Genomic DNA, 27,789 nt, shown 5'->3' with positions numbered 1-27,789 from the left:
CCTGTCCAGGGACAACAAAAGGTTTTTCTGTGAGGCTCAGCGGAAAAGAACTGCGGAGCCCAGAAGTGTTGCACAAGCATCAGCTGGTTTCATTTAATAATTATTATAATCACAATAATCGCCATTTAGATAGCTTTTTTGTCCAACGATAGCAGACACTTCACTAACTTGAGCAAGTATTTTTATCTAAATTTAACGAGGGGTAAAACAAAGTCAGTCAGACAAAGTGACCTACCAAGGTCATCTTGCAAAAATGCAACAGAAAGGAGAATGCATGGTTCTGAATTTAAGAGACCAACAGTGAAGTCACCTCCCAAACACAGAGCTCCAGCAATCTCCCGAAACTCTAAAGTTTTATTGAGTCGTAGAATAATAGAAGTTCTGTACTAGTCCATGTTGCTCTGTGAAGAATTTTAATCAGGTCCAATTTGCAGTTCGGATACTAGGACAGATGCAAATGATGTGTTTCCTGGGAAAGAGAAATGAAGGTCAAGCAAGGAAGAAAGACTGTGACCAAGAATGGCTGTAGATGGAGAGAGGAACGGGCTGGGGGAAGCGCAGCCAGGCTGGAAAACCACTGTGCACAAAGGCTCCATATCTCTGTACACCAAAGCCACTTCACGGTGCCGGAATTCTGCCCTGAGTGGAGCTGAGCACAGTTTGTTTCTGAATGAGGGACCTGGGTCTTGTCAGGGTGCCATAAAGGCTGGGGTCCACTCGAGCCATCCTAAAAAGCTCAGGATTTCTACATCTTTTCATACAGTCTTTTAAGGGAGAACAAACCTCCCCAGGCTGCCAGGTTGAAGCCTGATTATTTTCAGATCCACATTCTGCTAATGGGAAAAAACAACCCAGGGCTAAACTCACCTTGTCTAGGAAGGCTGCACCCAGCAGAAACAGCCTCTCTTGGCCGCTCCCAGTCTCACTTTTTAGGCTGCTTTTGTACCTCAGTGAAGATGACTTCGTCCTCTCTGCCAGCCCCTAGACCTGCTAGAGTCTAACCAGCCCTGGATGAGACCATGTCTTCTTGCAGCTGATGAGAGCTGCCGCTCCTGGCAGGGTGGATTTTCCCTCTTCCTTCATTTCCATAACGTTTCTCTTCTGTTTACTTTCCCATTGCTCTCCTCATGGCCCCAATTCAGGACAGCGTGTAAGCACATGTTTAATCTCATTGATCTCACGGCACTCCACTTACGAAGGAAAACACAGGTCCCTTCGCAGGGTGCTTGTCTCTGAATTTTACATTAAAGAGATGCGAGATAAAATTCAGAAGCGGTCACCTGAGGGTGGACTGGGACGTGGGCATCCCCCTCTCCTCAGGTGAAACGCGGAACAAGCAGGGTGCTGATCCCTGCAGATGCTTCCACCCCAGTGTATGCCTAGGGAAGCCACAACGCCGTTGGCAGGAGAGGTAAGCATGCCCTCTCTCCTCAAACAGGCGCGGCTCAGAAGCTGGAGCACTTCCACGGGAGACACAGACTGGAAACGCCAGGGGCAGAACAGGCAGCACAGGCTGGGGCTTCTGAATCTTCCAGGAGTACTTTAACCTGGCTGGATGCTGCACCTTACCAGGAAGCATCAGCCTAGCGATTCTGTACAGTGCCCATCCTGGAGGCATGCTCTTGGAGGCACAGAAGCATTTTGTTTCTGGATTCGCCTGCTGCTGTGCTAAGCTTTGTCAAGCAGGAGGACAAGTACAGAGCAGAGCTGCTGAAGCCAGGGGTCTCACAGTCAAAGCGGATGGGCCTGAGGGCTCTGGGCATTCCCAGAACTAGGCATCAGCTGAGCAAGGCTTTGCAGCATCATACCTTGCTCACAAGTATCTGAAATTCATCTGAATCCTGCTTCATGAGATCAAGAGCTTTGTTTGACTCATATCTGGGATTAATTTCCCTGTCTGTCAAGTAGGAATTATAATATCCCTTACTGCCACTTCTGTTAATTCAGACTGTATGATGTTTGGTGAGTTTGTTTGCTTGGGGGGGAGAGAGATAAAACATTTTCTGCATGTTCATGTACACTATCTTGTATGATAGGACCCCAACTCTAGTTAAAGTGATGAGATGGCTCCTGTAAAGAGGCAGACAGTGAGATAGTCTAGCTTACATACATACCTGCTTCCTTTTTCCACTGCACTGAAGCATTCATCTCCCACCTCCTCTACAAATGTATCAAGAATGAGTAAAAAAACAATAGTATTGTGCTTGTCTTGTGTCCCAAACAGGAGTACACACACTTGCACCATACAGACCTGTGCATGCCCAGTAGACCAGACACCTCTGCAAGGCACACAGGCAGATCACCCGCACAGCAGGTCTGACAGTGTGGGGATTCGTTAGGCGTTGTGTTTCAGCGCTTGTATGCTACACAGTTCACCTCGCCGGCGTGCGATTGACCTATCCTGAATTTCTGGATGTTCAGCAGCCCAGCTATCTGACAGACCCGATGGGCATGTGGAAACTCTGATATTCCAATTTCACCCCAACAAAGTTCCCAGGTAGAGAAAGATGAGAAGTCCGGGGAAATATGCACACGTGGAAGCTCACCATGCTGAAAAAGACAGATTGATTCACCTGTACCTGTGCAGCAACCGTTCACACCTCTTCTGCTCTCTGCTGCTATGCCTCACCTCGTGCTCGTTCTTCTTAGCTGAGTGCCCAGGTGGCTCAGAAAGATAGGGGTTCTTGAGCAAACGTTCCTCTGAACTGGTGTGGCTCTGCTTGTCCACACGTACACATCCCTCCTCACAGCGCATCAGCTGGTCGTGCATGTTGGCTGTCCCTCTGTCCCTTGTAGCAGAGGTTTTGAAATGTTGTACTTGGTCACATTTTACTGCACTTTGGGGGGTCTTTTACTCAGCCCCATTAGTTTTCTCCTCTGTCAATGCAGCCTAATGCCATTGCCATAGATGCTTCATTCCTGGTCAGACCTCAGATAAAATATTCTTAAGAAAACCTCAGAAATCCCATTATTGCCAATTTTCAAACCATCTGTTCCTTTTCTTAAAGTCCCTGGTGCTGGATTCATGGGTTTATGCAAGAATCTCAGCTTTCACTAAAAAAGGAAAAGTCACTTTTCTAGTTCCCAAAAGCCTCAAACACTGGAATACCAGAGGAGGACTCTGAAATGATCGTGCACTTATTTCAAGCCAGATTTCCGAGATAATGCCCTGATTTGCAGGTCCTGGCTCTCAGTCTTGCTCTCTGGGAATGAGAGCGCACCGTTCAGCTGCTTTTAGAGACCTTTCTGCTGGAAGCAGAGGGGATGCACTGTGAAGTACGGGAAGAGGAGGGAAAGGACAGCTCTGAAGCAGTGCACTATAAAGGTGTTCTTAAGCCTTCATAGCCAGAGGCGGGAGGGGGGGGAGTAGAGGGGGGAGGGATTGTTCCTGTTGCAGTTGCATTGTTTTATGGTGGTGTCATGCAATGAGATGGTGCCGGTTGTGGTTGTAACCAGCAGGCGGAGCTGAGCTGAATAAACAAGAGCGAGCTATTCATAGCCATAAGGAGGGCAGAGCACTCCTCTCCTAGCAACACAACCAGAAGAAGAGCAGTAAGAGCTCTGCCCAACTGGGGAAGAAATGTGCGCGAAATGTGGATGTTCTTCCCCTTCCAAGCAGTTCCTCTTCCATTGCTGTGAGATGCCTAGAGATCTCTCACCTGTCCTGCTTGCTCTACCCAATTGCCCTGTTTGAACTCAGCACTCTACTTATACAGGGTTTAGTAAAGTCCATTCTCTGGGAGTCTGACCAGCAAACACCCTTTTCTGCTTTAAAATGAGAAATACAGGAGAGGCAGAAGGCAGAACACAAACCTGTGCTGCAGACTGTTGCACCCAGGAACTTGGTGGGATGAGGACTCTGTTCTGACCCATCTCAGGACTGATGATGTACCACCATGGTTCCACAAGCAATTGGAAGGCTGCTCTTTCTTCACCCATTTCTGCTATTTCTTCACCCATTTCTCCTTATCCAAAGTCCAGTGATGTCAACATCTGCACACAGTGCCTGCTGTTTTTTTTCTGGAGGGGGGCATCTTAAGGCAGAGCTCTGGAAGTTTTGGGTGCATGCAATAAAGCCCATGGCAGTTAAATGCAGAAGGACATTTTATGAAGGAAGCTAGCACATCTCACTGTTTGAAAGATTAGACATGTAGTAGGAAGGTACTGACAAGTGTTCCAAACACCTGTAATGTCACCAGTAAATCAAGCAAAAGCATTTGTCAGCTCATCATTAGGAGAGTAATGAGGTAAGTACTATAGAATTTAGGCCAGGCAAAGAGGCCTGCATCCATCTGTAGGAGACATCACCACAATGAAAAGTCAGTGCTTAAGAGGAAACTTACGGACTTCCATCAGAGGGAATCCAATCCATAATGAAGTGTCCCTTGCTCTGACCTCTCCTCAGCACAGATATATAGTCACACCTCTGGAAACCTGCAAATCTGCCTTCATCATGCTACCATCACCTAATTACCATAAGCAAACTTCTCAGCTTGTGAGTCCACCAGTCCATAAGCTTCACAGATGACTCAAAATCAGAATACAGGTATTGTGTTCTCCGATACACCGCAATAAGCAGATTTTTGAACGACATTTTAGTTTTCCAACAAGTTTTCAGTGTGTGAATTTATTAAATTGCTGAGAACAAAAAAAGGAGGAGGGTAATCATAGGCACAATTAGTGTCTATCTGGAAGGTTGCATACTAGGCTTCTAGATCTCTTGCAAAACATGCCACCACTTGAACTCCAGCAGTAATTATCTTTTACGGAGTTTGGCAAGAAGAGAGGGCCTCGTTTGCCATTCAGTTACAAACTTTCTGTTCAAGGAGAATGACAAAATCCAGGAATCCCAGGTTTCCCCTCTAACTTTAGGACCTAGAGATTAATATAATAGATGGGGCAAGCAAGTCACATAGATTTGGCACATCCAGCTGAAAGCAGCGCAGCTGATGGGATAAGAGAACTGTATTTTGATCTCAACTAATGGGATATGGCACAGCTTTTTTCTTTGTTTATTTCTGCATTGCAGGAAGGTTGGGCAGGCAGGGGGTAACAGACTGAAGCCTTGCTCAGCAAAGGTTAGGAAGTGCCCTGAAATATAAATGAAACAGCAGCATAAGATGAACAGCAATGTAAGGTGTGCTGCCTCAGAGCAGCTTCCCTTCCCTTAGTCTGTAGGAAATCAAGGCTGGGATTCTTGTTTGGTGTACCTGATTCACCTGAAAAAGCAGAAGCCTCATACAGTTAGGAGTACTTGATAGAAACCATAGGACAAGAGAGAGCAAAGAGAAAAGAACAATTGATTTAATGCCTTCTTCATTTGTATTTAAATAAATAAAGGTGCCAGTATAAGGCTCTAGGCACCTTAACACACAATTAAGACTACTAAAGAGAAACTAAGCTACGCACCACTCCCAAGCAGCATGAAGTGATTATCCAGAACATGCTGTGCCACCTCCCAGAGGAAAAGAAAAGACTGGTTCCAGCCCTTCCAGCTTCTCTCTTCAAGGGTCTCATTCTCAACACTCTCATCTTATGAACTTCTGCTAGCAAGGGGAACGACACATTCCTGAGTGCTACTGCTGCCCACTCATGCACTCTGCCTACCATAGAACAGAGCAGCCAGCAGTACTCTCGGTGACCACCACTGCTGTCATACTGCACAGGAAGGGAATGTATGCATTGCTTTTCTTCCTCTGGTAATTCTTAGCAGAAAAAGTGTTGACTTACCCCAGACACTGTTGATGTTGAAGAATATTGTGGCCTCAGCATAACAAGCTGGAGAATGTCAGTGTCCACCGGCGGAGGGGTTGAGAGGGGGCAGGCAGGAAGGAAAAAGAAAAAAAAAAAAAGAGGACTGAAAAACTCCAAGCGATTTCACTGGCAGTTACTTCACTAGCAAGACTGTTACAGACTCCCAGCTTGTAACATTGTTAGCATTTCCCCCACCACCTTACACAGAATCGTTTCTGTTTTCCATTAAGATCTCTTGCCCAACTTGCAGCTGCACTCTGCCTCTCTTCCCCAGGGCAGGGGCTGGAGTTGACAGGCCTCAGTGGAGACAGCAACCACCTTCCCCAGGGAAGGACCAGCACTTGCAGCAGGTGACCAGCACTGACATCACTGCCTGCACTGCACTCCACCAAAGCAGCTCTGGTAACTCCCAGCTCCAGTAATCTCCAGCCCAACTTGCACAGGAGTCCCTAAGATGGTATGGTGCTAACAGACAAGCTCAGAAGCGTGCCAGCTGGGGAAATGATCAGCGACCAGTTTGCAGAACAGACCATGGGTGAGGCAGAGGAAAAAGTGGAATTAGTGGATATGGAATCGGTTGAATGGTTGTAGCCAGAGGGCTGAGGTCAGTGACTCCATTGAGGTAGAGGCAGGTGATGAGTGGTGTTCCCCAGAGGTCAATCTTGGAACCAGTGCTCTTCAGCATCTTCATGAATGACATAGACAGTGGGATCAAACATACCCTCACTAAGCTTGTAAATAACACCAAGCTGAATGGTGCAGCTGACACAACAGAAGGAAGGGATGTCATCCAGAGAGACCTCGACAAGCTTAAGAAGTGAGCCCCTGTGAACTGAATGAGGTTCAACAAGGCCAAGTGCAAGGTGTTGCACTTGGGTTGGGGCAATCCTGGATATGTACAGACTGGGAGAAGAACTCATTGAGAGCAGCCCTGCTGAGAAGAACTTGGGAGTCCTGGTGGATGAAAAGCTTAACAAAAGCCAATAGTGTGTGCTAGCAACCTGGAAGGCCAACTTGGGCTGCATCAAAAGAGGGCTGGCCAGAAGGGCAAGGGAGGGGATTGTCCCTATCTACTCTGCTCTCAGAAAGCCCCATCTGGAGCACAGCATCCAGGTCTTGGTCCTCTATCAAAGGAAAGATGGGGAGGTGTTGGAGCGGGTTGAAAGGAGACTATGAGGATGCTCAGGGAGCAGCCTTTCAGTATTTGAAGGGAGCCTACAAACAGGTGAGAGACTTTTTACAGGATCTGGCAGCAGTAAGACAATGGGAAATGATTTTAAACTTATGAAAGCTACACCTCACCCAGTTGGCAAGTCAGCCAGTGTCTTGAAGAGCCAATCTGTATGGTCCTGCAGGGTTTGTCATTGCAGTGATGCAAACACCAATGCAGTAGAGAACTTAAATGACGTGAGCCATCTTGGATACAGCTTCCTCAGTTCAGCAGTGTTTCTTATGTACTAATGACCCTTATTCCTTTGTGCACAGCATCCAAAAGTAAGCAAGACTTTCATGGAATCAAGACCTGAGCTATGGAGTCTGCCATGCTTCATAGTGCCTACAAAGGCATAGTGGCTTGGGTCTTCATTGGCATGCCTATCCTTGCACCACCTTCCGTGTCATGCTATCATCAAGATGCCTGCAATATGCAGTGGGAGCAGGAGGAATGATCAACATCAAGAATTTCGTTTCTGATGAGGGAATCCAAAGAACTCACTGTTGAATGACCTCAGGTACACTATGTCACCTGCCCCAGTGCAGGGTACGCCTCAGCACACACAGTGACACAATCCCAGCCTGGCAGTCATCTCTGTGAGTCCATTCCATGAGCGCTTACTGACTCTAAGCCTTCTCCTCGAGTTTCCGTCAACTGCTAGAAAAGCTCCCACTCCATTGTCCCTGGTGGCTAGAACTCACTTTCAGCAATCACAGCCTAGCACTCCTGCAGGAAGACAAGCTTAAATAAAGGAGCTGAATATATCTCCTCCTCAACCAGCAACTATTCTGTTTCCTCTTCTCCTAGGTCTCCAGCCTGACTAACTCTGTCTCCATACACTGGATGTGGACCCAGCAATGCTCAGTTCTGCATGTCAGCTGGGGCTATGTGCAGTCATGACATTAGGTTCGATCCCTAATCCCAAAAAGTACCAGCTGTCACCATGCTGACTCACTGGGACACAACAAAACCAGGCTTTTCTAATTCTTATGTTCTGGCTGCCCCTACCCAAGGGAGTGCTTATAGCCAACCTCAAGCCTCAGAAACACATCCAGCAAGAAACACATTGCTCAGCAAGACCCAGTCCTAACTGACATCCCAACAAGGACAAGCTGCAGGTACTGACCAGCTTGCTTGGCAGCACACACCGGGAAGAAGGAAACAGCAACTTTCGCATGGGTTGGGAAGCTCCTGGCAGCCTCTCCACAGCTCACTCCTTCCATGCTCTGCTAGCCATTGTGACACCAATGCTCAGCAGGGCACTCAGGAAACCCCACCTGCAAATGTAGGAGGGGAAGAATAAGCCTGCACTAGCCAGAGAGGGTGGCATGGACATATTGAGCCTCTGTGGACACAAGCATTGTGGGAAACCTCCCCTATCAAACATCTAGCCTTGAAATAGAATGGGTGACCTTGCTGGGCTCCCAGTATACTCTAAACAATGTCAAAACTGTGCTTCTTGCCTTTGAAGAGCCCGGTCCATTTCCAGTGTATTTTGGTGGGAATCTTTTCACTTGCTTCAAGGAGGACTTGAATGGGGAGAAAAGGAGAGATGTGGCAGTGCTACAGAGGAATCAACGTTCCCTGTGTCAAATCCATTCTTGTGGAGGAGGAGACAAAGGAATAAAAATCCAGAAAGGGACAAACTGATATCTGTGACTATCTGATTCCATAATTCTTTGTTCCTCTGGCATTTGTGTAACAGTAATGATTGGTGCCCCCACCAAGGTCAAGGCCTCCCCATACAAGACACAACAGCATAATGAGAAACAGTTCCTGCCCTAAGCAACTCACGTGAAGAAGAGAGTGAGGAGATTGGGAGCAGGGATGTAACTTGCTCATGTTAACAGGGGCCAAATGAAGAGCTGGGATCCCAGAACAGCTCTCCCCACTTTTCTTCTCCTCTCCCCAGGCCTAGGGTCTTCAGCCATAACACCACTCCGACTCCTCCATCACTCTGTACAGCTGCAAAATGAATTCATAAGGTTTCAGAATTAGTTAATTTCCAGGAGTAGTTCCTTCATTACAAACACCACACAGCAGGCATTTTACATCTACAGCTATAAGAGCAGCCTCAGCCTGCAACCCTTTGTCAAGAGTAAAAATAGAAAACAGTCACAGTAAATGTGAAGAGAGTCAGGAATAAAGCAAGGGCAGAGAAAGATGGGAGCACTAGAAGTTCTACAAGAGAATGAATGCTTCGAAAAATATCTAATTATCCGCAGAGCCTGCATATGCTGCATACTTGTTTTGGCATGGCAATATGATAAGGCGGCAGCTCAGGGCTACACAAAGGCAGTTCTAGCAGTTATTTAGATTGAACACTATTGGCTCATTCCCAAATGAGAAGGAGCCCACCCTACCAAGTCACATCCTTCCATGTCGACTCGAGCTGATGGAAATCCTCGTCACTTCCATTCCCCCAGGGCCCACAGAGTGGCTCCTACCTCAGAATGGAAGAGCAGGTGAAGGAGAGGAAGGCAGCTCTGAACAGGAATGGTGGCAACGGTTGCAAACCTAAAGGGAACGAAAGGGCTAATAGTTCACTGGGGAAGGATCGGAGGTGCTACAGCTTCTGAACCTCAGCCACGGCAGGGCTGGAAGTGAATGTGCGTATGGATGAAGTACTCAGGATAGGAGTATGGCAGCAAAATGAGTGAGAGCAGGCAGAGCGTACAGGCACCGAGTAACAGGTCCCCATTCCTGCACTCTCGAGAAGATGTTAAAACTTCCTTCCCATCACAGTTTTCTTTATAACACTGCCTTAGTTGGAAAATAACTTTGGAAGAATCCATGGACATCTTGCTGAACAGAGATGAGAAACAGCAAACACTGGGGGACAGCAATTGCTTCCCTTGTCACACAGATGACACCAGGAAGATCAACCTACTGCTGTGCTGGAGGATGGCATGGCCAGAGTAGCTTGTGTGCTCTGCCACATGTAAGTGGGTTCTTCTCTAAGGAGATCAAACGCATCATTACAGCCCTGATTAACAAAGCCAATCTTCTGGTTTCATTGGTCAGATGGGGAAATCTCCCAAGTGCTAGTACTGCTAAAATAAGATCTTGTTCACTGGAGATTAAGCAGAGCCTTCTCTTTCCAGGCATGTTTTGTTAGCAAGGGATTAACTAGGAACATTGACATTTAAGTTGTTGTCACTGCGCATTTGAGGCTAAGCACACATTAATTACAGGGCAGCACAGCTCTTGGTCGCAAACACAAAGCTGCTTTTTACAAAGAGGACACAAGGATGCACATGGGCAGCTTGGTGTAATATTAAATGGGGAGGTTGGTGGTCCTGCATTTGGCAGTGGGGTTGGAGATTCGTGATTCTTGAGGTCCTTTCCAACCCTGGCCATTCTGTGATTCTGTGCACATCCCTCCATGTGTGAGGAGCGATGGACACGCAGGGCACTCCAGCAGGAATTTCAGGGGACAGGAGTAGTCCTCTCCTGTAGAGGCAACCTCAGTTAACACCCTGTTTAAGCGAACAGGGTAGTTTACACTGATCACAGCTACTGCAGTTCCAGCTACTCTGCACAGTCAGGCATCAGCTTTTCATATGTAAGCAATGATTAGAGCTTCTTTGATTGCAGAGCCATATCCATCTCCAAGAGAAATTAAAAAGAGGGGGGAAAAAAAAAGGATGATGCCAGTTCAGTGATGAGGTGTGCAGTCCTGGTGCTCAGAGTGACGGGCAGCATTCAGCTGGGTGTTCTTCCACCCTGAAAGGTCCTCCCGTCAGCATCGCGCCTGGGCACCTCAGATGACTGTGAATTAAATCAGCTCAAAACATCAGCACAACCATCCATCAAGTCTCATTCACACTCGACTTCAAATCTCATTACAAGCCAAAAAGGCACAGTTTTGTTATTGTCCCAGCGCTTCCAGCACAAACGCATTCAAACCACCGCAAGAGAAATGGTGCCTCGGCACACTGGCACACAGCTGCAACAGAAAGCGCTTCTCCGGTGCGATTGTTCAGCTCCATTTCATGGAGAGAGTTGCACGGGGGGAGGGCTGCGTGGCAGGGAGAGAAACAGAGAAACACGCCAGGCTACGCAGAGCTGACAGGGAGAGCGGGAGGAGCGGGGAGGCGGGCGGGGAGAGCGGCGGGCAGGCGAGCAGGGAGGGAGACGGGGCAGCCGCAAGAGGGAGAGGGGATGCCGCAGCGACCCTCCAAAGCAATAAGAGGGGGGACTTCAAGAAGCGTGCGTGTGGGAAGGTGGAGCAGGAAAAGGCCGGGGGCGAGCGGCAGCCCGGCAACGCAGCCACCCCGGCCTCCCCCGGCCCGTGCCGCGCCTGCCCCCTGGCGGCGAACTCTGCGTGCGGTGGTGCTGAGCGGCGCCGCCCGCCCCGCCCGCTGCCAGGCCGCGCCGCGCTAATGGCGGCCTGCCCCGAGGGAGCGGGCAGTGAGAGCCCCCGCGCGGGGCCTGTCGCCGGGCTGCCTGGCCGGCTGCTCTTGGCTCCTTCAGAGCAAGGACGGGATCTCTTCCCGCCCAACCTCCGCCGCTGGAAGTTTTTCAAGAGACAGTAGATGAAAATAGCTGCCCAAATACATGGAGATGGGGCGTCCACAGCTTCTGTAGGGAGCCGGTGCCAATGCTTCACGGCCCTCTGAATGTACAGGACATTCCTCACTCGATCTAAATCTCCCTCCTTCAGTTTAAAAACCATTTCCCCTTGTCCTGTCGCTATCTGATGGACGTCAGCTTGCAGCCCAACAGCAGCAGAAAACATGAATCTGCCCTGAACCTCCACTCTCAGCATAGGCAGAACCATAGGTTCATATAGGGCAATCCATAGGTTTGTCCCATGGATAAGGGACACGGGCGCTGCCATGACAAAGGCCACAATGCTTGAACGGCTCTGATTCTTGCAGCAGTGGAGAGGAGCATCTTCACCTACAGGAATAACAACGGGTGGCCAAGCTATTCTGAATCAACCAGCCAGTGGAAACTTTGTGCCTTTTTTTTTTTTTTTTTTTTTTAACCCTGAAAGCAGGAGAAACTGGATGGAGTGGAAGAAAAGCAAGAACATGTTATATTCTGCTATAACTCCTCCTCCTCCCCCCCTTTAGAGCCTTTTATCATACACCAGCGCATTACACATTAACCCTATGATTAGGATGAATAAAGGCAGTCCCCAAAGGATCACCTCTGCATGAGAGACTTCCTCCTCTTCCTCCAGACAACATAAGTAACATGAGAGGCCAGCTGATCCCCAGAGGGCAAGAATCACTCTGGGCTGGGTGCTGGAACACTCGTGCCAAACACCAGGCCTGAAGTTGACTACATGCCAGAGTGGGTACAGAGCGAAGCAGCCACCATGTGTTTACAGAAGGAGGGTGCAAATTGGCCTCCAGGGTGAGCTACTCTGCTATTGTCCCTGTAGCTCTGGGGTGGGGGAAAGACCTCCAAGGGAGGGAGCTACCAGGCAGGCAAGTATCTGCCATCTCCTAGGGGGAGAGGATTCAGAGCTGAACTGTCTGAGCCTATTAGCAGCTGATGGTTCCTGTAGATACATAGTGGCACAGGGGTTTACTGCAAGTAGCCCGCTTCCATCTCTAATACTGCCTTCAGACCTTTGAGCCCAGCCCTGTGAAACACCCTTCCCACTACACTCCACAGTGTCTCTCACTGACAATTCTATTTTCATACCGGGAGACCTGAAGGGTGGTTTGCAGTAAATGGAAAGAGCTGTGTACATTTGCATGGTTGCATAATCATGTTATACATGGATCTTTCGAACGCAGGAGAGCAGAGCGAGAGAGAGGAAATTGGAACGCCACAAGCAGGAGCTAAAAGCCAGATTTCTCCATGAGATCAAGGAGTAGATGTAAAGTCAGTCAGATGGAGAAATGCCTGAATAGCTCTTCCAAACAGCAAGAGTCGCAGGCTTAGCTTGAAACATAAACAAAGCAAGATGTTTCTGGGGGCTGGGCAGGTTTTGTATAAACTCTATTTCCTCTTCCATCATTGAAACCGGATGAGAAGAACAGCCTGTAGTTTGCATCTTTTGCCTCTCCAAGGGCTTACACAGGGCTCATTTTCCAGGACTGTCAGACCAGGACCCTTCACAGACACTATATTCACTGCACACAAAGAAAAATCATTCACAGCCATGTGGCCAAATGAGAAACTGAAGCTGAGAAGCAGTACTATGCATTCTGGAATGATATATATTCTCCTCTTACTAAATCCTCATTTACCAGCATTGGAAGCTTTCCCTTTTAGATTTGTCACAGCCCCCAGCCCAGGTCACCTGAAACATAAGTACTATTAAAAGGAAGGGGCAAATTTTCACAGAAATGAAGCATTTGTGATACAAGAGATGCTGAAAACAAGCAAGTGTAGCACGTCTTTAAGGATGAAAAATTTACTTTGAAAACATGGCCCATCTCTCTCTCAGCTGCTGTAAAATTGCCACCACACCTCCCTTACTGACATCAGAATGCATAGCAGGGTAACAGAAGGGTGAGAATGTTTCCACAAACATTTTGTGGTCCACTTTGTTACCCTCGTACTGCTGCAATTTGTTTTTTAATCTAGGACACTCACATATCCAAACTGTTTGAAATGTTTAAACATCTGAAGAATTTCTCAGCTGCTTCCTCAAGTGTGAAGTCAAACACAGCCTATCCTGCAGAAAAAGGGAGAGTGGGAGGACATGTTTTTTTAAATGTTGTACCTCCTCACCTCCTTTGCACAGTCTGATTACTTGCTCGGAGTAGGTAATAAGTACTGTATTTAAAGGAGATCTATCCTCAGCAGAAAAGGATGAGGGAACAACAGGTGCCCAATCTGAATTAACTATCTTACCCCTAGGTGCAAAGCTGTCATCACAAACCCTGAACCTGTTACACAGAATAAAAGGCTAACAGGAGAGGCACGGGAGTGCATTCCCAAACAACCTGCAGCATATGGCAGCAAGACCCTGCAGGATTACCAGTGGCACAAAGCAAGACTGCAAGGGGCTGGCTTCCTTTTTACACTTGGGCCTTTTTGCAGCATTCTGGAAGTGTGAAGAGGCAACAGGCAAAGTGCAAACTTGGCCCACTGTGCTCACATTAAATTCCTTGACACGGGGCATTTTGCGCGAGTGGGATAGCTGTCAGACATGGCCTCTGAGGACACATTCCTCAGTGTGCTCTGGCTGCTCAGCAAACCTTGGGTGCCTCTTCCAACCCAGGCAGCTCCCAACTACTTACCTCTTACTGTGGTGTCAGATTCTGCCTGCTGCAACTGCACCACAAAGCATAGGCATTCATCCCTAACTCCATGCGCAGTGTAGACACAGTTTAGCTAAATGCATCCTTTTACAACCTCACACTCCCAAGACTGAAATGTGTTAGACTGTCAGTAGCCCCACAAGCAGGACTGAGAAGCAAGCGGAAATGGGTATGTCCACAGCACACGTTGTTATGAAAAGGAGAGATACCTGAGCTACCTGTAAATTACTTCATTCAGGTTCTAGAAGCAGGCCAGGAGGCACATACAGATGCAGTAAGACAGTTGCAAGCCACTTTACATAAAACTTGATGCATTTGACACTAAAAAGGATGGGTCTGAGATTTTAAAGGAATACAATGCAAAACCATTGCTTGAGTTGTGACGGGCCAAGTTGCTTGCAACACAAAGATGAACAGAACCTTAGCACAGAATTTCCTACTAATTTTCTGGTGGAGATGTACAGGGGAGGAACATGACAGCATATTTTCCAGCATGAAAAATTTTACTTTATGGCCCGGACTGTGCCACATACACCTCATAGACTGAAAGAAGGATCAGGTGCTAAGCACGGGTAAGGTCAGAGCACGACTCAGTGAGAGAACTTTTGAGGACAAGCTGCTACAAAGCTAACATCCCAGCAGCTCATACCACGCCTCAGGCAAAGGCTTCACCTGAAGTCACAAGAGGGAAGCAGTGAGGAAGGAAGGTGAATTGGTTTGCTCTGAATTGCACAGAAGTTTCTCTTCCACTTGTGAGTGAACATATCTTCTGTATCACAGACAAAGCACATTTGGAAACCCATAAGGAACAGGCTCTGTCCACTTAAATCATGTTCTACATAAGGAGCTGCTTTTTGCTGCAGTAGATCTCCAGTCAGGAGAGCTTCAATAACAGCAGGACATCCCAGAAGTACCAAGCTGTTTGGAACTGGTGATGTCTAAGGCTTACACTAGGGAGAATGCGTACCAAGGAATCCACCACACCAAACAGCCATATAAATCCTCCCCACTGCAAACCAGCCATCCAGTTATTCGTGGTACATAAGTAGTATGAACACCAACAGGGAGCTACAAAATCAACGTAAGCCTTGACAGACAGCTGGACAGAATTCCATACCAGGATAATAGCGAAACAGAGCTGCATGATGCACCCAGCATAGGAAATGGTTTTCCTTTTTCAAAAATGTTAACTAGCATAGATGGAACAGAGGCAGACAAATAGCAAACATCTTCAAGACAAAGTGCCAAGGGAATAACTCTTGGGGTAACTGGATCCACTCTAAAATGAACGCTTTCAGTCATCTTTGCAGTGATGGCAAAGAGGAAAAAAAAGCAGAAAGAATAATTGGAAGGACAGGTGGCATGAAAAGCCTAGGGAATTGAATACAATTGTCAAGATTTGATTCCTCATTCATACAATGGCTAATATTTTTTGTTGTTGTTTAATCTATCGGCAAAAAAAAGATGTGAAAACATGAATTTGTAGACACTGGGAACACCCTGTAGAACAAAAAGTCCTGAAATTTTCCAAACTAAGGGCCAGAGCTCCTTTAAAGTGACATTTAATCAAAAGAAAGAAATGGAGCTAGTCAGATTTAATTTCATAAAAGAAGGGATCCTATTGTTCTAACGTTATTTTGTTTCACTGATGTTTTGAGAAATTGGCTCCCTCTGGTTTGGATTTTTAAAGACTGACATGGGGCAGATAGGACAAATGAAGGAAGCCTGTAAGACTATAAATGGAATAGAACTGTTGTTTCCACGCTCAGTTATGTGTGGATCTTACATTCTTACATACCAGAAAAAAAGAAAAGGGGGGTGGGGGTGAAACTGTTGACAAAGAGCTGAGAGTGTGTTAGTAAATCTATGGTAGAATGCATCCAAGAATGCTGTAAACACTCAGAGCTTGGCATTAACTTAAAAAACTGCAATACAACAGCCCTGGAAATATGCAGCTAAGGGCACGTAGAAAAATGTAATGTTTTCTATGGTGTCACTTGTGGCCAAGCGTGTGATTATAGTAAATATCTGAAGCCAAGGATTCTACTACCCTCTCCTGCCAACGACTATCATAATTCCCCAAGGTAGTGGGAATCCACCTCTTTCACTTGCCTCCTATGGAGCCTCTCCTCTTAGGTTTAACCTTGAACCCAAATTGCAAGACCTCCATTCTTAGCATGTAATTTTTTTGTAGTTACTTCTATGCACATCAAGTTTTCTATCAAGCTTACACTTCCATCTTTACCAGAAATTTTCCAAATTTCTTTTCTTATTTCACTAGTTAAATGTGAAAATGCACACTTCATAACAGATGAGCTCCGCCACGTCAAAGATCTCACGCTCACCAACCTGTCTCAATAAATACTCTGATGGGTATTTATTTTACTTAACCTTAAGCCAAAGCAGCTCAGCTTTGTTGTGTAGACGGTCCTTATATTTTCTTGTTTTTGTGAATTTGTATACAGATAAACAGCATTCATGATCTGACATTTCACTTTGATTGCGAGTTGCTGTAATTAAGAACCACAGCTTTATGAATTTTAATCATCAGCTGTAAGTGCTACATTATCTCTAGTTCACAATGAAAGCAATCAAGTGGACAAGATATTTTTAGAGACATTACTGTGGTAATATTACATTAAGTAGCGGTTAGTACACTATTTTCACACCCAGTGATTTCACACATTAATGCAGCTATAGATCAGCGTTAATGACAACGGAAAGTTATTTTTCAAGTAGTATGAGAAGGGTGGTTGAAAGACCTACTGGGATTTACACTTCAGCAGCAGGAGGGGCACCTCAGCAGGGCTGCAGATGAAGACACTCCAGCAGCAGGGGCTGCTTCCACTTCTGCTAGGACAGAGGCAAAAGCCCCAGTTGTCCTGAGTGGATGCGGGTTAACAACAGGGGCAACATTTTCTTCCTACCTCTTGAGGGGAAAAGGAAGACAGGAGAGGAAAGGAAGGCAAAGTACCCTGATGCTGGCACTGAACCCCGGAGCTGGTGAGAAATCACATACCACATCTTGCCCAAGGCTGCCACTTAAGCAACACAATACTTCTCCTTTCTAGGAGGGCACAGTGGAGAACAAATCAGAAACACCCTAAGGCTTGAAGAAAAAAGACAGGCAGTCTGGCACATTTTAAAGTTTCTGTGTGTGCAACTCCACATGGATACAACACTGTCTAGATAAACCCAGAAATACACACAGGGAAAAGGAGGGACTAGGGTACAAGGCACACTGCCTCAAGAGGTGCACATTTAAGACAGCGTTGTCTCACTGAAGGATAGCAGATCATCTGAAGACTGTTTGCTTGAAACTAGGGCTAATGAGAAACTGTTCCAGGAAGGAGAAATTCTTCCTTCTTCCTGGAGTCTCAGATCTGGGATAACAGGAGAAGATCCAGAAACCTCACCCTGACCTGCAGGCCATTCTTTTTTTTTTTTTTAACTACCACAGAGGTCCTATGACCTCTGAGAACAGAGAGAACTGAGTTAGAGAGCTTGGGAGCTAGCTCTGCCAAAGAGTACATCGTGTTGTCCATGTGGCATTGTGGCAGGTAACTTGTCACAGCATCTTGGATTCTGCTGACAAAGCGCTCGTGACAAACCAGTTAAGCTCCACAGACAGTGGCACTTCAGAGACAGAACTTGTTGATACCAGCATCATGGCAGAACACTGCAGCTCCAGTTCAAGTCATCTGGATTCACGTGTCAGCTCCTGATCGTGGGTCATTCGAAGACTTTAGAAGGGAACCCAGACGCAGTAATAAAGTGTTCTTTTGTCACTTTCCCCTCACGCTGCATCTTTATATCCAAACAGGCCAGTCCCCACATTTAGTCAAGAATTACTGGACATTGGTCAAGAAAGATTGGACTACCACAGCTTTGTGACAGAGTAGCAGTACGGAAACACTACTTAGACTTTACATAAAGAAAAAAAGAAAGACCCAGTAAGATGCTTCCTCATTGCTTAGCTTTTGAGACACTACTAGTGTATTTCTTCATGGAGAATAAAATAGTACAAGTGTTTCTTGATATACAGATGTCTTTTAAGTTCTGTTTCCATAAACACTGCAGTGAGGCACAGGCAATTTCCCCACTATAGATATCTAAGTCCACCTTTGCAGCAAGCACTCTTTTCCCTCCTTAAGGCCACATTCCCAGCTTTTCCACCACCCTTCCTGGCAGCAGCTTAGCAGCTCCTCTCCACTGTTTTTCCAAACACATAATTTGAAATTAATGGCTTACCCTGTGCTCAGGCCTGCAGATTGATGCACCTACTTCATCTGTATCCTCTGCCAGCATAGGAAAAAAAAAAAAAGAAAGCAATTGCTTCTTCGTTAGGTCAGAGTAAGAATGATTTACATATCCATCTATTCCCATAATTAAAAAGAGATGAAGGTGATAACAGGAAAACATTAACAGTACAGGCAGGATAAAGTCCATATCTGAGTGAGAGCATTCTTAATTATATACCCAAGCCTATACATAAAGAAAGGGCTAAGCTTACAGCACATGGGGCTTTCTTTCCCGCATCCTTTGGCCTTTCCAGAGTCAACTGTGTGTAACTGCCACCAGTTAGCATAGCAATGTGTTTCTGCTAAGTGAGAGGGAGAGAGGGAACAGGCACCTTTCTCTCATTCCCTTGCACCAAAAGGGATTCTTCCTTTATGCTTCTGTACAAACAGCAAATGCAGTCAGTACCCTGTTTCTGACAGTGCGCATGGATGCTCCTGAAGAACATGCAATAGCGTGCCCAGAGATCACTAAATCATGGGAAGTGAAGAGAACCACTGAAAACTGTGCAGTCCAATTACAGCCAGAGCCTACAAGAGCAGGCTGCTCAGAGCTGTATCCAGCCAGATTTTTTAATCTTTGTAGATGTAGACTCCATCCCCCTTCCAACATTCAACACAGTATAAAAGTGTTTTCTTATGTTAAGAAGGAATTTCCTGCATTTCAGCTTGTGCCCGTTGCCTGTTGCCTTTTCACTGCATACCACAAGTGTTTGGCTTTGTCTTCTTTCTTCTCCCTCATCAAGTATACATACTCATTCATAAGATCCATATGATTGCTTGCTCACATGTTTAGCTTGGCGTCCACTGAAACCTCCAGACCCTTGTCTGCAAAGCTGCTTTCCAGCCTCTTGGTCCCTTGCCTATACTGGTAGCTTGGGGTTACTCATGTCCAAGGACAGAGCTTGGCATTTGCCTTTGTTGAACTTCACAAGAGTCCTGTTGGCCCATTTCTGCAGACCGCTGAGGTTCCTTTCAATGGCAGCACAACCATTTCAAATCTGTTTTCTGCAGAGAGCTCTTCCTGATACCAAAAACTTAAGAGGTTAGCATAAACCCTGATTGTAGATGGCATCATTAATTGAAAATTTCAAGTACTCCTCTTGCTCATTTGAAAGTAGTAGCTACCATCAGTGTGAGATCACTATGTGACTCAAGAGGAAAAAGTAGTAAATCATGAGAGCTGCTTTTTTCTCACCCAAACAAACAAAACCTTCAAGGAACTCCCCCTTCCTATAGTGTCTGTATCTGTTCTAGAAGACTTAAATTGACAGACCTTGACAAGTCAGTAAGGGGAAAATTTCAGACCCAACGTAGTTACTGCTAGCTCTCCGTCAAGCTAGAGAGATGTGTGGAGCTACATTTTTGTAGAGAACACTCTCTGAACTTGTATTATTCAGTATTTCATTAAAGAAAATAATGAAGGAATAGAGGCTGAGCTTATTAAATTTTTAGATGGCACCTTGCTGGGAGGGGCTGCAAATATCCTGGAAAACAGAATTAGTATTCAAAACAGCTTTGATTATCTGTGAAGGTCCGGGGGGGGGGGAAAATAAAAGATATTATTCAAAAAAAGACATGCAAAATACTACAGTTACTTATGAAAAGTCAGCTATTCAAATGTAGATGGGGTAGGACTATCTACACAGGAGCTACGGTGCCAGCTCTGGAATAAAGGAATTTGAGCTTACCATGGAAGCAAGCCCAAAATTGAGGCAGCTTCCTACTAGCCCGAGCAGCCTCTAAGAGGCTCATTTGTTCTTTAAGAGCAGGGCAAATGTTGGTCAAGAACAGCAAGTACCACTACTCTTGGATAGGGGGATGGACTAAAAGGCAACTTTGTGGGTCCTCCAGTCCTGAGTTTTCAGCGATAGTGTACTGGACAAGAAGAGAAGTTTTACTGCCTGTTTTGGACCAATGGGCACCTGAGCCTCACCTCATCATTGCTGACAGACATCTCTGTATCCCTTTGAAGACAGATCTAACTCTGAGATGACAGAAAATAAGACAACCGATGACTATTGCTTCTGGAAGGTTCCTCTGGAATCTCTGATCACTAAAAGCCTCTTCCAAACTTTCCACCTTCTCAAGACCCGTTTCTAACTTGTCTGTTTTATGCCATTTCATTTAATTAGTACTTCCCTCTTCCACCCCCCCACTTCTAACTTCTCTAGTCCCAGTATTTCAGTAATCAACAGTGTCATCAAGCTCAGGATTCATTGCTGAATAAGCCAAGTGCTTCTTAGTCTTGTGGCTACTCTACACAACACAGCTGCTTGCAGCACATGGTTTTGGGGCCTGGATCCCAGACCAAGGAGATTCTGTCTAGTCCTGTTACAAGAAGTTATTTCAGGTTGCTGCAGAGGAATACAAGCCATCTGTTGAACTCTGTGCCAACTGTTTCAAATCTCTTTTGGATGCATACATCTTCCGTTTCTCAGATCATCAATAGCTGCTAATTATTTACCCTTTATTAAATACAGGTTTCCTCTGACAGATCAAATACGCCTATTATTTTTTGCAGCACAGGCAGTACAGTGGATAGTCCAAGGGCTTGTATCACCAGCTACAAATTGGTGATTAATCTACAGCAAAACAAAAACAATGAATGGAGCTTACAGTCTGCAATGGCCTTGAAAGCTTCTGGAATCTCTGGTGCCTGATGACCTTTTAAGATTATTCTTTTCTAATTTCCCCTGGACACATCTCACCTTTTACTTTTCCACAAACAGACACAGTCTGATCAACTTTTTCTACAACTGTCCCCATTCCTGCTGGCAATAGCTCATCCAAAGTGGCCAAGTCCCTGAGCTGCTCTCTAGCCATCTGTTTCTATAAGAACGTCAGAGTAAGACGTCATGCTCTGATTTTACAGCCTGAACACCAGCCATTTAAATAGCACAACGGGACACATAGCTGCAGTGGAAGACTTGATTTCCAAAAGTGAAGTTAGTCTCTGACCACTGTTGAACTCACTGGAACTAGAGCAAGGACTGAGTTAGCCTAAAGAGCTTTCTCATGGCAAGTTTTTCCTCAGGAAGCACACTGCTCTCTCCCCTCAACTATTGTAGCAGCTACTGAAAAATTCAGCTGGTTCATAGACAAAAAGGTGTGCCAGACCTCTAAAAAAACCTACCACAAGCAAGAGGCTTTAGCAAGACAACAGGTTTTTTTAAGCCCTGAAGAAATTCTGATTTGACTTTAATACAACCTGACTTTAATACAACTTTTGGGTGAACCAGAAAGAACACTATAGATGTCAAATTAAGAAGAGCATCAGTGATCTGGGAAGATCCTTCTCCTGTGTGAAGAAATGACCCAGTAATACTTTGAGCACCTTCCTGACCTGTAAGATTCAAAATAAGAGGTTGTACATCTACTGCTATTTAAGACTCATTTCTTATAAAGCTTGAGGAAACAAAACTAACTACCATTAAAAAAACAAGGGTCAGTTAGTGATAATTAAGTAGCACAGGGATCTATTAAAAAAATTTTGGAAATCAATGTTTACACTACGTAGCTACAAATTAACTGCAATGGGCATTGTTAAGAGACCATTTTTATAAGACAAACACCAAATGCATGCACATTAGAAGAGTTCTGCCATGATTAGAAATCACAGTGCAACTCATTTCATCCCATCCCTAAATTAGAAACTTAATGCTTCAGTTTATTAACAGAAGGAAATCCTATTACACTCAATGTTAAGATACAGAAAAGCACTATTTCTATATTGCAGCTCCGAAAAAAAAGAAAAGTGGTTGGAACAGAGCTACTCAGTTACAGTTCAATGCTTCAGTGATTTAATAACTTGAATGAATTAACACGTATGGAGTTAAACATCTAAGAATCCTCCAGTGACAGCGATTTTCGAGAAACAAAGCAGCCAAAGTAATGGTGCTGGTAGTGACAAGTGCTGAGAGCTAAAGCCCTCTGAATGCAGCACCTTGAGCAAGAACCTGCTGTTTGTTGTCCGTTGAACCAACATGCAAGAAGTTCCATATTCCGTGCTGTTAAGGAGTCACTCCAAGCCAAGAACTCTAAAGAGCTTCCTATGAACTGTGATCTGATTTCTAGCTCATCAGTGCTGTTCAGCAGAAACCCCTGCACCACAGCACCTCCTGGGAGAACTTCCAAAAGGCAAAGGTTCCCCAGGCTTCCCCAAGCTTCCTTGGGGAGCCGCATTCAGCCGCGCTTAGCTAATGGCCAGGGTCAAGTACATGCAAGCATTGCACTCCCTAATCAACAGCTTTGTCTCAGGTGCCCTGTGCTGTTGGCTGCATCCTCTGGACAACTTACAGTGTGGTTAGTTAGCAGAAAGCTTGCTTCTGGCAGCCACTCTGATACAGCTACCACCTACAACTATCACCATGTATTTGCAATTTACACCCTCCCACTGCCCTCTGAAATTTGGAAAACATGAATCTATTTTCTCTACAGCAGTGCCTGCAACAACTATCTAGAGTGATCATGAAGCCTTCCCAGTGCATGCCTTTTCTATTGTTTCTTGCTGTTACTATGCACATATACCATTTGTGAAACATTACCGGTCCCTGGCTGCAAAACCACATTAAGTTTTTGTTCAACCTTGTTTACTTATCTCACCAAACCCACACAGATTTTATCAGTCTCTGCTAACACAGGTGTGACAATTGACTGCAACTGAGCAGTGCCAGACATGTAGTAGATGGACACTGCTCCCTTTTTGGTGATATTTTGACATTACTTCCCACTAGTGAGGCAGATGTAGGCACTGGGAACCAGCTGCGAAGAACTTAAGCTTGTACTGAACTGTTCTTACTCACTAGGCTGTTGTTCATGGAGACATACACACACACACACACACGTATATAAAACGTCTAGTAAGAAGATAGTAGAGTATTGCTCCTTATGATGCTACAGTGCTTTCCAGTAATGGCTGCCCAGTGATATGAAAATGGCTCCAGAGGACTCCCATATCAAGCTGATGCAAGCCAAAGTTAACTTCCTTCTGGAGGGCGAGTGCTTTCCACTAGCATACATTCCTCCCTGTAATATCACCTGCTTTTCTGACTGTGACAGTTTGAAACAGCTCATACCACCTTCAGGCTCTAAATAGCTTTCTATATCTTTAAATTATTCTCCTGCAATGGGATTGGTTTTCTTCATGCCTCAAAGAAGTGGTATCTAAATCGTTTTAAACTGAAACAGAGACTGAATAGGCTGTGCAAATCATTTTCTACCAGAACCTTGATTATATCCTGCAGTGTCTCGTCCTCAGCAAACTGCTAGGAAAAAAAAAAAGTCTGCATTTCATTTGAGAACCAACAGGGCTGGGTTTTTTTGTTTTGTTTTCCTCAATTGACATATACATAATCTAGCTTGGGACTTTGTTCCACAGCATTTTTGTCAAAGGCTCTAGAGAGCGTGCCTGCAAATACTAAATCTTTCTGAGGTTCGCATTCAATTTGCAAGTTATACAACTCCAACTAAAGAAAGAGGCATTCTGTTTGCAGCAAGGTGTTTTCCAGATCCCCACTGGCAATGGCAAGAAGTGATTTACGATCAGCTTTAGTTAACGTGGCCTCTCAAACAGGTCTTAAAAAGCCTTTACAGCCATGGCCTAGTGCCAAGGCCTTTTCCACAGGAATTCGGTCAATTTTAGTTCATATCGGTGCCATAGGATGCAACTGCAAAGGCAAGTGGTACAATATTGAATGCATCCCCTCGATGAAGCAAGGGACCCAGCACCTGCTGAATCTACCAGATTTACCATCACAGGTCTGTACATCTTTCTGTTGGTTGTTCAATGCAGGGGTGACTTAATCCCTTGGCTAGCTGAGGGCTGAATTAATGACTCACTTTTCTGGCAGATTCAGGATTTCATCAGGACTGAACTCCAAGATCTCCTGCAGTTGTTTTGCCCAATTCAGTAGCTCCACATGACCTGCAGAATTACAAGAGCATTTTTCAGTCTTAGGTTGAAGTCTCTAGCCTTTACTGGCTCTCATTCTGGCGTGATGTTTCTCATGCAGAGCTCCAACTGCTGTCATTAGCATCCTTTGCATAAAGCAACAGAATATTCAGTAGCAAACATCCCCAAGCCAGGTACTGAATGCAACCAGATTTCCTGATCATACCAGTGAGAGTCCAACACTTCCACAAGGCGCAGTGTTCGAGGACACAGCTTAGAGCCAGAGCAAAAATAAGCTTCATGAGTAGCTCCCTAAAAGTCATGTTCCTTACTGAGGGAAAGCCTGGGCCCAGACCCACAAGTCTCAGTAATGTCAACCACAAGTGTTGAACCTCAGCCACCCGTAGAGCTTCCTTCCTCCCTCTGCTGAGACTAACACTCTTGAACTTGACTAGACCCACTGATGACCAAAAGTATAATTTACAGCAACAGTCATAATAGCTACCTCACACTTATTGAAAACTTCATATCTGGGTATTTCCCCTTTTACTAGAACCCTTTTTTCTTTTTTTAATCTGCATATAAATTTTCTCTAGTTCCTCTAGTGTAGGTAGGATCAGCCTTCACTCGCAGTACTGTCCTAGTCTTTATCCTGTGTAGAGTGCTAGCACTAAAGAAAAAACTCTCTGTTCCACAGCTGCATGCTAACTGCTTGCAAGGCAGCATAAACTGGTATATAAGACAGACAATTCCAGTCAGCTACTGAATGAATCTTGTAAAGGTACTAGGCCCATGTGCTGAGGCACAATGATCCTCTTACAGCACACCGTCTTGATAACGTGGGAGAAGAAGAAGGAAGAAAAAAAACCTCCAACTTTCAAGAGGAGGCAGTGATGGAATCTGGCTCAACTAATGAGCTTTGGTAGCACTGTGCCACCTCAAAAGCACAGAGACAGCAAGTGCAATACAACCAGTAAGAAAAATTCATCAACATCCAAAGAATTCACAAAACCTAGTACATTCATTTAGCATAAAAGAATGAACTAAGGGAGAAAATCCTCCCTTGCACAAGTAAACAGTAGCAAGTAGAAGAGCCAGATTATAGCTTTGAGAGAAACTCAAGATCTAGAAAGCATTTTCTTTAGATCAGGCTTATAACCAACTTAGAGAACTATTCCTTTCCCAAGCACCCTTCTTTTAACCTATGCTGAATATGTAAAGCAAGGACACCAGACTTACAGCCAAGTGGTTTTCCACTCCAGGCACATGGAACATGATGAAAGTAAATTTGTGGGTGTTTGCACTTGATTTGGCAGAGAAAAACTGAGGGAGGGAATGTGATTGAGGGAAGGTATCAAAGATCAGAGCCAGATGCTCCTTCACAGAGCTCTGGACTTGTAGGAAATTAAGAAGGTAGAGAAGGTGAGGCAAAGGGTGTGTTTGAAGTGAGAGTCAAGGGGTTCTAAGGCCTACAACCATCCAAGGTGCTTGGGGGAAACTACAGCGCATGCCAAAACCGCACCACATTGGCCTGAGGTGCTTTCATTACACAAAGCCTGGGAGAGCAGAGACTGTAAGTGTAGCTTCAAAAGGAGCTTCATCTTGAAGTCTTAACTCTCAGGACCTATTAAACATTTATGTTGACTACCACTCCTACTCTTTGCCTCAGAGAAAGCACCCAAAATAACCTTTGCTACTGAGCAAACTACAACAGTTCTACCAGCTGCGTAACAGACTAGTAGGGAGCTGAGAGATACAGCCAGAAACAGTGTTGGAACAACAACGCTAACGACTCCATTCAGCAAGCTGGAAAAGAAGGAAGAAAATTTGATCTGGAAGCTGAAGGAGATGGAAAGCAATGCTAGGAAAAAAAATGGGCAAGTTAGCTTTTGTAGAAATGTCTAAAACTGAATGAGACCATTGGATGTATACATTTAAGTATCAGTAGTTTTTCTTTAAGCTACCTTTTTGTTCACTTTTTGGGGGAATCTTCGAACTAGCCTCTAACATGGATGTGTGACAGCCACAGCTGTATAAGGGTCAGTGAAAGAAAATGTAAAGAGATTCTACACAGGGAAGGAAGACAGAAGGTCTCTGGCAGGAACTGGAAAGAAGTGATTAATTTCCTGATCTGTTCAAAAATACTTTGCCCACACAACATGAGCTTGGGATGAGGCAGAGTTACTCAGGCTCTTCATCATAGGAAGCTGTTACTACCAGTAGCAGATAATGCATCATTCACTCTTGTAGTTCAGTTGGAGGACAACTCCAGCTGTACATTCAGAAGGTTGTGCTGACCCTAACAACTTCAAATTAGGCGTACAAAAAGCCCTTCAAAGTAATTTATTTCAAGGGTTGCACACATAAACCTCTTGTCTTTGTATACAGAAACCCCTGCCCTCCAGTCACGAAATTCACTGCTGATATTAGCATTTACTTCTAGCCTTCCACAGATTCAATCTGCACATAGCGCCTAAGTTTATCAGCTCTATGATATTCAGAAGAACTATTAGTCTCCACAATTTATCAATCCTTAAGAAACCTTCACGCTCCTCCTCAGCATATGCTTTTCACCATTGGCTTGCTGTTAGGTAACTATTTCTTCAGTCTAACTTACAGATACCCACAACCATTTCAGTCTCATGCAGATGAGGCCTTTATAATAAGTTTAGGTGTTGGCTCATGTGGCTAATCACTCAGCCTTTACACTATAGATACCAGCTTAATTTAAGTGTAATCATACAATGTAATTGTATAATATTCATAATATTGAATGTATAATCATTCAATTATTGAGGCCCTGGAGCGGGTTCAAAGAAGGGCGACAAAGCTGGTGAGAGGTCTGGAGCACAGGGCTTATGAGGAGCTGGGATTGTTCAGTCTGGAGAAGAGGAGGCTCAGGGGAGACCTTATTGCTCTCTATAACTTCCTGAAGGGAGGTTGTGGTGAGCTGGTCGGCCTCTTCTCTCTTATAACTAGTGGTAGAACTAGACAGAATGGCTTCAAGCTGCACCAGGGGAGATTCAGGCTAGACGTTAGAAAATACTACTTTTCTCTCCTCTGAACGCAATCCAACAGTCTCTAAATGTAACGGCTCCTCCCAATGACCGCGAGGCCACAGCACCTTTCCCTCAGATCCAAGAGCAGCAAAAGCAGATCTGTTCTAGGAAAGACATCTTAAAGATCACATCTTTATACACAGACCACACGAAAAGCGGACAGGCCTTTCCACACTCTACCTTGAGAAGAAGCAGCAACCAAATGATCCCACAGGACAGCGTCTGCCTATGCCCAGCCTTTTTAGAGGTGCGGCGGGAACTACAGCTCCCATCAAGCCGCGCCGCAGCACGCAGCCCTCGCTTCCCGCCGCCATGTTTATGGGGCCGGCGGCCGCCGCCA

At 45.4% G+C, this 27,789-nt stretch overlaps 1 long non-coding RNA gene across 5 annotated transcripts; it reads right to left on the bottom strand.

The window, feature by feature from the left end:
- Positions 1-90: 90 nt before the first annotated feature.
- Positions 91-27,768, bottom strand: LOC128091103 (uncharacterized). 5 transcript variants are annotated; one of them, XR_008211246.1, is made up of 7 exons: positions 27,630-27,768; positions 24,339-24,423; positions 18,451-18,497; positions 9,331-9,484; positions 8,094-8,932; positions 5,731-5,778; positions 91-5,543 (listed from the first exon to the last, which is right to left on the bottom strand). It is a non-coding gene; the product is annotated as an uncharacterized LOC128091103 (long non-coding RNA). The 5 variants fall into 5 exon arrangements; XR_008211253.1 differs by having other exon boundaries at positions 93-2,550; XR_008211244.1 differs by having other exon boundaries at positions 91-5,778.
- Positions 27,769-27,789: the final 21 nt, after the last annotated feature.

This window comes from Tympanuchus pallidicinctus, unplaced genomic scaffold (assembly GCF_026119805.1).
Source record: "Tympanuchus pallidicinctus isolate F22 unplaced genomic scaffold, pur_lepc_1.0 scaffold10, whole genome shotgun sequence".
In the NCBI taxonomy this organism is placed as follows: domain Eukaryota; kingdom Metazoa; phylum Chordata; class Aves; order Galliformes; family Phasianidae; genus Tympanuchus; species Tympanuchus pallidicinctus.
Note: the sequence above shows the minus strand (reverse complement) of the source record. Positions and strands in the feature narration are given on the sequence as shown.